Raw genomic sequence first — 11,484 nt, 5'->3', positions numbered from 1 at the left:
CGTGTCCCCTGCACTGGCAGGCGGATTCTTAACCACTGCGCCACCAGGGAAGCCCCATTTATTCTTTTGGAAGATGCTTATGACCGGTTCTGAAGCAGGGAAGGCCGCTATAACAACTATGGGTAAAGTACAGCCCCTTTTTGTAAGAAATCGAAAATCTACATTTTTGATCGCTCCATCTCTCTGTCCATCTACATGGACAGAGGAGCAGAAGGCTATTTCTCTAGATAGTAACGTGCTTATCCATGGGTGCTGGGGATGTGAGGGTTTTGGGGAAATCCGTATTGCTTTTTCTGCTTCCAAAAGATGGTTGTGAAAATGCTAAACATTACTGAACCACAAAAGAAAAAGAAAAGGACTGTGGGTAAGTTTTAACTTTGCTTTTTGTTTTTCACATTTGATTTGTAAATCTTTCTATAGTGTCCACATATCATTTTCTAAAATTAAAAAAAATTTCCCCCTAAAGAGCATTGGAGTCCGGTGTACCTCTGGCAGAGAGGCAGGAGGGAGAGAAGCGGGAGGGGAGACTTGCTTAGATATACCAGGAGGCGGGAGGTGACTTCTAGCAGAGTCTTCCTGCGAGGGAGGAGGACAGGTAGGCTTCGGGGAGTAGAGCTCCTGGGGGACCTGTGATGAGGCCTCCTGCAGGCTGGACCCAGCGAGGTAGCTGGGATTCCTCTCGGAGCCTTTGGATGTGGAAAGTTGAGGTGAGTCAGTGGCTCCTTGGTGGGCACCTGCAGGATCCCAGCAGACATGGGTTGGGTCCAGAAACCAATCCCGGAGATGAGGTGTACTTTCTCCTGCCTGTGACCTGGATTGGCGGTGGAGGTGGGCATAGTTATAAACCAAGGGACGAACGGGATGAATGGTTCCATTTTTCTCAACACTTTCAATCCTGCAGAGGCTGGTTTCCCGAGTCCCAACAAAGGGGCAGAGCGCCGAAGCACCGTCCTCCACTGAGCACGGGCCGTTGAAGGCACCATGTCCAGCACCAGGGAAGCTGGGAAAAGCGCAAGGTCTCTAGGGAAAGTGATAGTGGAGAGGACCCGGGAACCAGGCAGGCCTGTGTGACCTTGGACAAGGGTCTTCACCTCTCTGAACCTCTCAGTTCTCTTATTTGTGCGTGTGGATGGCAGTCCAGAGCCATGATGCTGAGGTAGAGCGTCAACAGTGCCTGGCACGATGTCGACTCCCCAGGTGCAGAAAGAAGCGGGAGGTGCATCCCCTCCCACAGGGCATCCAGCTGTGTCCCTGGCTGGTCTCAATCCGCTGCCACTGCTCCAGGACATTTGGCACCCTCTCCAGCTGGATTTTGGCTGACCTCTAGCCAGATCTCTTGCGTGTGGACACACCCCTTTCCCTCCTTATTTGCTTGGGACTAGATTGGGGCTTTTCAGAAGGGACAGCGCCAAGGCAAGCAGAGTGCAGGCACTGCATCCCCAGATAACTAGAGTCCAGCCCTGGGCGGGGGGCCGCAGGTGGACCAGACTGCCCAGACCTCCACCTGCAGACATTCAGGATGGTCTGCTCCCTGAGCAGACCCTTCTGCACCGGATGGTACAAGAGGGCCTGCGGGGGGCGATGGGCACCGTAGAGGATGGGAGTGGGGTGGGGAGTCTTCCCTGCGGGTGGGACCAGGGCCCCTGGCAGCGAGAACTCCTGGAAAGGCTCTGAGGTGCAGCTAGGGCGTGATCGTCCCAGTGCTGGCTGCCGACTCCAGGCCTGACCTCCAGCCTGGAACCCACTGGCCTGGTGAGTCCTCCTGGATGACCGAGCTCCTATAGGGGCTGCTCCCGCCCCACTCTATCCACGTTCCTGGCCCCCCATTTCCTCATTTGCCGCTGCTGCTCCAGGCCCCAGAAGCCACATGCACCCTGACCACTGGAGGTGTCCTCATGGACCCTGGAGCTGGTGGCTCCTGAGGTCAGCCTGTATGTCTGACCCTGGGTGAAAGTGCCTAAAAGCATGTCTCACCTCATCCTCACCATGGGCCAACTATGTACCCATTTCTCAGAGGAGGAAACCGAGACTCAGGTGGGTCAAGGCACTGGCCGGACAGGGGAGGTGTTGGGTCTCTTTCCTGTCAAAGCTCATGCTCCTCTAGCCTCTCCCCGGGGCCCGAACTGAAGCCTCAGGTGACCTGAGAGCCCTCCTCTTCCTGCTTTTCACAGCCCATCTCTCCAGGATTGGCCCTGTCTGAGAGGCACCTTCTCCCAGAGCCCCGTTTCTGGAGGCAGGGCTGGTTCACACAAAGACAAAGAAGCAGGATAGCAAGGCCGGTAATGACAATTCTGGCAGATAGCCATGTGTCGGCCTGCAAGATGTGCTTTACACGTGCCTTCGTGGAGTCCCCACAGCGAGCCAGGAAACTGGCGTCACCTTCACATTTTAGGGACAATGAAACTGGGGCTTGGAGGATTTTAGTGACGGCCCAAGGTTTCTAGCTCCTCCCGTGGAGTCAGGGCGGAACCAGGCTTGTCTGATATGGGTCCTATGTTGGTCAGCAGGACGAGACACTTCCAGCTGGGCAGGAGGAAGATGTCTCTACAGTAGTGGAAATTGCTTATGGCCCGTGGCTCCTGGTTCTGCCCCCAGGCCCAGGCAGCCCCTCTCAGTGGACAGCACCCATCTGGCCCCCAATGCAGGCATTAGCCTGTCTTTCTTCCATTCCCCAAATCCAGCCCATGAGCAGGTCTAATTGGGTCCATCCAATGTATAACCTGAATCTGTCCACTTCTCCCTGGCCTGCCCTGCAGCCACCTTGGTCTCAGCCACTGTCAGCTCTCATCAGACCCCTGAGGCAGCCTCCCCTCTGGTTTCCTGACTCCACTCTACCCTCTGAGCCCAGCTTCCACGCTGAGCCAATCAAAGGGGAGTCCCATCATATTCCACCAGTGGCTTCTCACTGACAACAGAAAATCCCACTGTATGATCTGACCCCTGTGACCCTTTCCACTCTCCTCCCACTTCCTGCGCTCCCTCGCTGGCTGTCTAAGGTGCCAAGCTCACTCCTGCCCCAGGAGTTCCCTCTCCTGGGGACCTGCTGTTCCCTCTGATTGGACTGCCTGGGCCCCAGGGTGAGCAGTGGCTCTGTCTGGTTGTTTAGGGCTCAGCTCAGATGCTGCCACCTCCCAGGGGCCCTCCCTGCTTTCTCTGAGTTGCAGAGGGAGCCTCGACCACGCCAGCTGTTCTCTGTCCTGACGTAGGTCCTCTGTTCTAGTTGCCTTCATGACACTCGTCATGATCTGAAATTTTGTTGTCTGTGGACTTGTTTGCCTGGTTCTCATTTCCTCTCTCAGTAGCTTGTGAGCTTCCTGAGGGCAGGGAGCAGGTTCACAGTGGTCACCGCCGAATCTCCAGTGCCTGCAACAGTGGCTGCCCCAGAGTATGTAGGTGCCCAGTAATTCCTTGTTGAGCGAATGAATGAATAAAACGCCCCGTCCCTGGAGTTGTTCTAGAAAAAGCTGGACTGCATGTGCTGGACGGGGGCCTTGGGTGCCAAGTTGTCCTTCCCCCGGGTCCAGTGCAGGAGCTCTGCGGCCCCATGGAGGGTCAGGCTGGCAGGACAAGTTCCCAGGGTCCCGAGCTCTGAGGAGTCATGGTTCTGTGGTTCATTCAGAGAACAGCAGGGCAGCACTCTTGATGGAAGCAGGAAAGACCATGTGAACCTGGGTAGGCTGAGTCTGTGGGAGATCCCCAAGGGTGGAGAGGCAGGGCAGCAAGGAGAGGGATGGAGCGGGAGTGGTCCTGCTTTGGATAACGTACAGATGCCCCCTGACATAGGAGGGGAAGGTCCAAGTGTTCATCCTGGCACTCAGGGCCCTCCCTGAAACAGGTGAGCCCCCTTGCTGGCCTCCTTTCCGCATCTGAGGCCACCCCCTCGGGTCTCCTCTGCTTCATTGATGGGGGCCAGCACTTATTCATACCATCTTTCCAGCGCCTCGCTGACCCAGAGGAAGTGGGTCCATTCAGCCAACAGAATTTTATGGAGCGGGGCTTCCCTTGTAGCGCAGTGGTTGGGAATCTGCCTGCCGATGCAGGGGACACGGGTTCGAGCCCTGGTCCGGGAAGATCCCACATGCCACGGAGCAACTAAGCCCGTGTGCCACAGCTACTGAGCCTGCGCTCCAGAGCCCGCGAGCCACAACCACTGAGACCGCGAGCCACAACTCCTGAAGCCTGGAGACTGGAGCCGGTGCTCCGCAAGAGAAGCCACCACAATGAGAAGCCCATGCACCACAACAAAGAATAGCCCCCGCTCGCCGCAACTAGAGAAAGCCTGTGCACAGCAACGAAGACCCAACGCAGCCAAAAACAAATAAATAGAACAATTTAAAAAAAAAAAAGAGGGGCTTCCCTGGTGGCGCAGTGGTTGAGAGTCTGCCTGCCAATGCAGGGGACACGGGTTCGTGCCCCGGTCCGGGAAGATCCCACGTGCCGCGGAACGGCTAGGCCCGTGAGCCATGGCCGCTGAGCCTGCGCGTCCGGAGCCTGTGCTCCGCAACGGGAGAGGCCACAACAATGAGAGACCCGCGTACCGCAAAAAAAAAAAAAAAAAAGTTTATTGAGCACCTACTGTGTCCAGGAGCTGGGGGCAGAGCAGTAGGGTAATGACTTCCTGCCCTGTGTTTACAGTGTAGTGAGGAAGAGGGACAAATGGACAAATAAACCTGAGTTTATTTTACCTGAGTAAAACGTCAGGCAGTGATAAAGGCTATGAAAAAAATAAGGGAGAATGCGATAGAGGGGTATTATCTTAGAGAGGTAGTCAGGGAGACAAGTGAGCAGGAGTCAGCCATGGAAAGAGCTGTGAGAACATGCCCGCAGAGGGAATAGCACATGCTGAGCCCCTGAGGTGGGCACAGCCTTGGCAGGTAGGAGGACAAGGCGAAGGCTGGAGGGCAGTGAGTGATGGGGAGGCGGGAGATGAGTGGAAAGGCAGCCAGGCTGGGTGGTGCAGAGCCGTGTGGGCCGTAGAATGACTTTGTACTTTGTTCCCAGCAGGCCAGCAGCCGTGGTGTGCTGGAGTCCCGTCAGCATCCTTGCAAGAGCTGGCTGTGCACGTCTCTTTCCCACTCTGTGTTCGGTGATATCACATTGGTAGCTTGGAATCGCCAAGGTGGGGAGTATTTGTACCACAGGGATCGGCAAGTTCTACAGATGAACTCTGCCCCCACAACCCCACCCCCACCCCCAACTGGTTTTAAACATTTACAGCACTGGGAAATCTTGTTTTTGTTTTTTTTTGGCCACACCACACGGCATGCAGGATCTTAGTTCCCCGACCAGGGAGCGAACCCGCGGCCCCTGCAGTGGAAGCGTGGTCTTAACCACTGGACCGCCAGGGGAGTCCCACTACTGGGAAGCTTTGAGTTGGGGTGGGCTATGACCTGCCATAAACATTTTCAAATGTCAGAGGATGGGGAGAAGGCGAGTGGACGGTAGGAGAGCGAGAGCAACAGTAGGAAGCCTGGGGACTTCCCTGCTGGTCCAGTGGGTAAGGCTCTGCGCTCCCAATGCAGGGGGCGCAGGTTCGATCCCTGGTTAGGGAACTAGATCCTGCCTGCCACAACGAAGATCCTGTGTGCCGCAACAACGACCTGGCACAGCGAAAATAAATAAATAAAAATAAATAATAGAAGCAAAAACTAGGAAGCCCAGTTAGCAGGTTAGTGCAGTGATCCAGGTGAACGACTGTGTGTCTGGACCAGGAGAGCAAAAGCAATTGTGGTGAGAAGAGGGTGGGCTGTGAATCTCTTCTGAGGGGGAGCTGCCAGGATTTGCTGATGGACTGGATTTGGGTTTCTGAGAAAAGAAGGAGCCCAGATGTTCTGAGGTTTTTGGTCTGCGCAGCTTACTGGATGATGGTGCCACTGATGGAATGGGAAAAACTGGGGGTGGGGAGGAAGCAGGGGTTAGGGGTGGTTCTCAGGGGGTTTGGGTTCAGACAGGTGAGCTCTGAGATGCTGGTACCCCAAGAGGACAGGTCATGCAGGGCTGGGACCCCTAAACTACATTCAGCGTAGAGGTCCCAGATGGAGATGGAGTTGTCAGCAAGATGATGGGTCTGCATGAGTTTTGCTGGGAGGAGGTGACAGGAAGGGAGAAGGGGACCAAGGTCTGAGCCCAGAGTCTCCCTGCATTTAGAGGAAGGGGAGGAGGGCCCCGCAAAGGAGACTGGGGAGGTACGAGCCAGGAGAATAGAGCTAAATTGCTCTCTGCCCAGCTGATACTTTTGTTTTTTACACTAAGCATGAAGGGTGTGTAAAGGAAGGATATCAGGGGTTGGTGGCTGTGCAGCCCTCATTCCTCTGGGAATAGAATCCCTCTTCCCTATGGAGAACCCATCAAAAGGGGCTGAAGTGGGCTGACCAATCCCCTAGTCTTAGGGATGACACATGACCAGACCTGGCCAATCAGAGGGCTCCTGCCTCCCCATCTGCTAAGACTAGTTCAGGGATGAGCACATGACCCAAGCTGTGCCAATGAGTGGATCCCTGATATTTCCTGTTGGAGCTATGGGAAGATGCCCCTTCTGCCAGGGTTGCTAAGCTGGGAAAATGTTATCCTGGGGATGCTAGTGGCAGGGCCAGCTGTGTAATTGTGGGCCCAGTGCAGAATGGAAATGCAGGGCCCCCTGCTCAAAAAGCAGGAAAAAGTGCCACTAATGGTGCCTAGAACGCGTTTCCTTCCTTCTGCAGGCTCTCAACTTGTCATGGTGTTTTTTGTCTGCTGTTTAATATCATTCTAAGTAAGGAAAAATAAACATTTTAACTGATTAACATGAATTTTTCCATTCATCTCTATACTGTGCAACAGGATAGTTTAAAATGCAAATATTAGAGTGTTTAATTCGTGTAACACGAATTACACGATTTGTATTTCGTGGCTTATCCCTGAGGGTGCCTTGAGCTGGTCAGAAAAGACGAGTGGAAACCAGACTCAGGAAGGTTATAGGAGGAGCAGCTGGCTGAGGGGATATTCCAGAACCTCCCAGGCACCCTTCCACCCTGCCGTGCATGCCCACGTGCGTGTTCCCTCCCTCCCTTGGGCCTGACAGTTGCTGAATTACCCCTTCCACTAACCACCAGACTGATGTCCTGAGTCCTGGCGCTGGGCTGGGACCTAGACACCTCCCCTTCCCACAAGCCCCGCTTCAACCTCCAACAGAAGGGTAACTCCCAAGGATCTCAGTACTCAGAGAGAGGGTAGGTAAGAGGCTCGCCCCCTCCTGCACATGGTCTCTGGTTGGCCAACCCAGGGCAACAAGGGCGGCCACCACGCCCTGCAATGCTTCTGGGCACGTAGCCTGACCCCAACCCTCCCTAAGCCTGTGCCCAGGGTAGAGGGCAGCAGTGGTCATGCAGAGGGGGGATGCCAGGCAGGCCTGGGTGTCAGAGTGGGGGACAGAGGACCTGTCCCAGGGAGGCAGGGAGGCAGGATGGCATGTGAGTTGAAAGTCTAAGCCCTCAGCGCATGCGCCATTGTCCCATCAGACTTCACTTCCAAAACACAGATTCAAAGTCAAAACGATTATGGATTTCAAGACGGCATAAATGTTAAGCCCCATTAAAACAGCAGAGCGTTAAACCCCAGGCATGGAGTCTTTTGAACGCGTGGCCCTGGGTACTGGCCGTGTGCCCATGAAGCTGGCCCTGGCTGGTGGCCACCTTGCTCACGCCCCAGAGAAAACCTAAGAGGAGGCCAAGGAGAGACAGGAAATGCCAAGAGACAGTGAGCGAGCCCTGTGAACATCATGTGAGCCTCTGGGTCCAGCTGTGCCTGGAGCTAAAACACCAGGGACTTCCCAGTTCCAGAGCCAATTAAACTCTGCTTAAGCCAGCTTTGGTTGAGTTTCTGAGGTGTGAATAATGCGGGACCTGCCGAGGTGAGGATCCAGGCCTGGGAATCTGGAGACCTGGATTCCTTTCTTGGCTTAAAGAGTTTTGGAACTGTCTGCCCATCCAAAATGTCTGTGGGTCACTCAGAGATCTGACTGCCCCCCCCCCCCCACACATGGACTTGTTCTGTTCTCGGCCAGGTCCGTTATCTGTGTTAGACCTCCGGTTCTTTGTCCCAACAAAGGGTAGCTTTATTCCTCAGCCTTCCAGCGTTCCTCAGGCTGGCTGATGTGCGTGTCAAAGGAGACCCTCACGTCCCACCCCGGGGTGGGGGATGTATGTGTGTGTGTGGCTTGGAGGGTGGCTGGGAGCTAGGGAAGGAAAGTGAGGAAGGTGTGTAGGAGTGTTCAACAAATGTTAGAAAATGACTGGATTGGGGGGCAGAGCGGGGGTTGGAAAGGAGTTAGAGACCCAGGGGGCTGGGGGTGGGGAAGGGGCTGATTGGGGGAGGGTAGGCGAATCACCTCTCACCCACTGTTTCTCCTTTAACCCACTCCTTGGACAGGACAAACAGTCCATTCACTCATGAATGCATCCATCACTTCATTCACTCCATCGCCAAGCCTGTGTCCTGAATGAAATTGTTAAACACACACGGAGTAAATGTTGACTGTGAGGCATAGCCAGGCCTTGAAGATACCCAGACACCTTGTTGGAGATTAACCTTGAAAACATGATCGCGAATTTATGGAAAGACACAAAAAATCCAACAGAGTTTACAGGACACTTCTGTTCTCCTTCCCCAGCCCCAGAGTGAAAAGAACTTGATAGGGTCCCTCTGGAAAAAGGTGCATCTTCTCACTTCTTAGGTCATCAATTTTGTTCAACAGGAGAGAGTCGGTAGAATAACTGTCCTGCATTTTGCACGGAAAATGTATTATCTGAGCAGAGCTGACCAGTGATGATATCGCAGCTCTTGTTTATTGGGCACCTACTGTGTGCCAGGCGTGGTGCTGTAGAAGGCTCGCTGCATAGGTGGGTACTCACAAGCATCCTCATCGTGCACAATAGGGTTTGGAGGCTTGGAAAGGGGAAGTGAAGTGCCTAGTGTTGCCTAGAAAGTGGCAGCCCTCGGTTTGTAATCAGGTCTGTGTGGCTCTGGAGTTTGGAAGGACAATGCCCCGGCTTCGGACAGGCGCCCTGTGGGGAGGTGACCCTGGGAAGCCCTCTGGCGCCTGGCCTCTGCATGCTGGTCCACGCTCACTCATCTGATATTAACAACTTCCAGGGAGGGGATGTTGCACAAGGAACCCATATACAGTCCTAGGTCCACCCGCTCACCCTCCCTCTTTGCTGAGGGTCCCTTGGATGGGTGTGTCCTTGGGGCTCGGTCCATTGGAAGGAGGGACAAAGCTCGGCTTGGCCTGGAGCCTCAGCCGAAACTGGTTGGGGCAGCTGCTCCAGACTGTTGTTATACTGGTTTATTCCCTCCCTCTGTCCCCACCAGTCACCCTCGCCGCCACCCCACTGACCTGGGGGAAAGAAGGAAGTTCCTATAACACCAAGAATCACTACCATTTCTTGAGTGCTTGCTGTGTGCCAGGCACTTCGTGAAGTCCCTTCATGGGTGATAACTGAATCCTCCCGTCCCTGCCTTCTTTTTTTTTTTTGCGGTACGCGGACCTCTCACTGCTGTGGCCTCTCCCGCTGCGGAGCACAGGCTCCGGACGCACAGGTTCAGCGGCCATGGCTCACGGGCCCAGCCGCTCCGCGGCATGTGGGATCTTCCCGGACCGGGGCACGAACCCGTGTCCCCTGCATCGGCAGGCGGACTCTCAACCACTGCACCACCAGGGAAGCCCTGCCTTCCTTTTTGGTCCCATCTCCTGCCACTCTCCCCATTGCCCTCTCCCTCTTGGGAGCCTTCGTCCAGTTCCAACACGCCAATGAGTTCCTGTGTTTACTCTTTGCACTTCCTGTTCCTTCTGCCTGGAATGCTCTTCCATCATTGTTCTTCCGGCTAGTATGGTAGAGATTTCTAGGGCCCACCCATCTGCTTCCCAGACTGCCAGGGGCACTGCCCCTCCCAGGTCCCTTGCAGTTAGGCGGGGTCGTGGGACTAATTCAGCCAATGGGCTGTGAGTATAAGTGAGGAGAATCGCTTCCATTGCAGAATAACCTAACTCCTGAATCGCTGTCACCGCATGGGGGAAAGCATCCTGGGAGAATTGTCCGATTTAGTTGGACTTTGCATGGTCAAGAAATTAATCTTTGTTGTGTTAAACTGCTGAGATTTGGGGATTAATTTGTTACCGCAGCAGAGCTTATCCTACACTGACTAATACAACTGACCTATTTAGATCTCAGCTCATATATCGCCTCCTCTGATCATCAAAGTTAAAGTGGTGCCACCAGCTCCTCATCGGTCTTCTCCAGCCCTGTTTCATTTTCCCACCACACTTATCCCACTGTTCAGTGGTTCACTTGCTTGTTGTCTGTCTCTCTACTAGAATGTAAGCTCCATAAGGGCAGGGCCCTTGTCTGTCTTGTTCATGCTGTGTCCTTGGTGCCTAGCACAGTGCCTGGCATATATAGGTACTCAATATATATTTGAATGAATGGATGAATGGATGCATTTCTTGAATGAGTCAGTGACGTAGGCAGATGACCATGCTCGTGGGTGGGTGTGGAGTCTGATATTGCCACCTGCAGCTTTCTTACTGTGATTAGACACAAGCCTCAGATCATCAGAAGGCTGGAAGCAGTGGTTCCTTTTTCTACTTTTGGAGCATCAAGACTGGGTTGGGACCTTACTTCTTTCCTCCTGCTCTATCTCCTCAGATGAGGGAACCTGGGTCTGCTAGGAAAGCAACTCATCCCAGGTCCCAAGGCGAGCCTGTGACCCAGAGCCAGAACCTGCCCCTGGGTCTCCAGACTCCTAGTCCAGAGCCCTTTCTGCCGAGCTTTGCCACTTCGTCTTTAGTTTCAGCTTAAGTTGCTAAAGACATTTCCCAAGCACTTTTGCCTCTTACTACCCACCTGGCCAGGTAATCTAGCAACTCTGAGCAAAACATTCTGTGATGATTGACGGGAAGGACTGGGCGGGGCTGGGACAGGGGTCAGAGGTGAGAACAAGCAAAGTGCCCTCCAGGATGTGTCCTCAATGTTTGTCCTTTTGTCTCACAGTCTCTTAACAGAGACGGAGGGCAGGAGGCTGACTCCTGGTGAGCCACGGCTTTTTGGTTGAGTGCTCTGTTCTCAGGGGTTGAGCCTGCCCCAGACAGGGTGCATATCACTGCTCCCCTCTCTCTGCTCTGTAGCAGGCTACATCGATGATAGCACCTGTCACATCACACTTTTCTCTGAAAAATATAGTGTTAATTTTTTCTTCTAAATATAAAAGTGATACATGATCATTGTAGAAAACTTGGAAAACATAGAAACGTGCATATGATAAAACAAAGGTCATCTATATTCCCTCCGCCTTTCAACCGTTTCAACGTTTTCCAGCTTCTATTCCGTCTGTTTTATCTGCACATGTGAATCGATAATGTTACCTGTACCCCAGATGTCCCTAGGCCCTGCCAGCTGGGGGTGTACAGGTGGGCATGTTAATTTCAGCATGTCCCCCTCCATCCCTCTG

This window comes from Phocoena sinus, chromosome 6 (genome assembly GCF_008692025.1).
Source record: "Phocoena sinus isolate mPhoSin1 chromosome 6, mPhoSin1.pri, whole genome shotgun sequence".
Lineage (NCBI taxonomy): Eukaryota > Metazoa > Chordata > Mammalia > Artiodactyla > Phocoenidae > Phocoena > Phocoena sinus.
The sequence above is the reverse complement of the archived record's forward strand: the minus strand, read 5'-3'. Positions refer to the sequence as shown.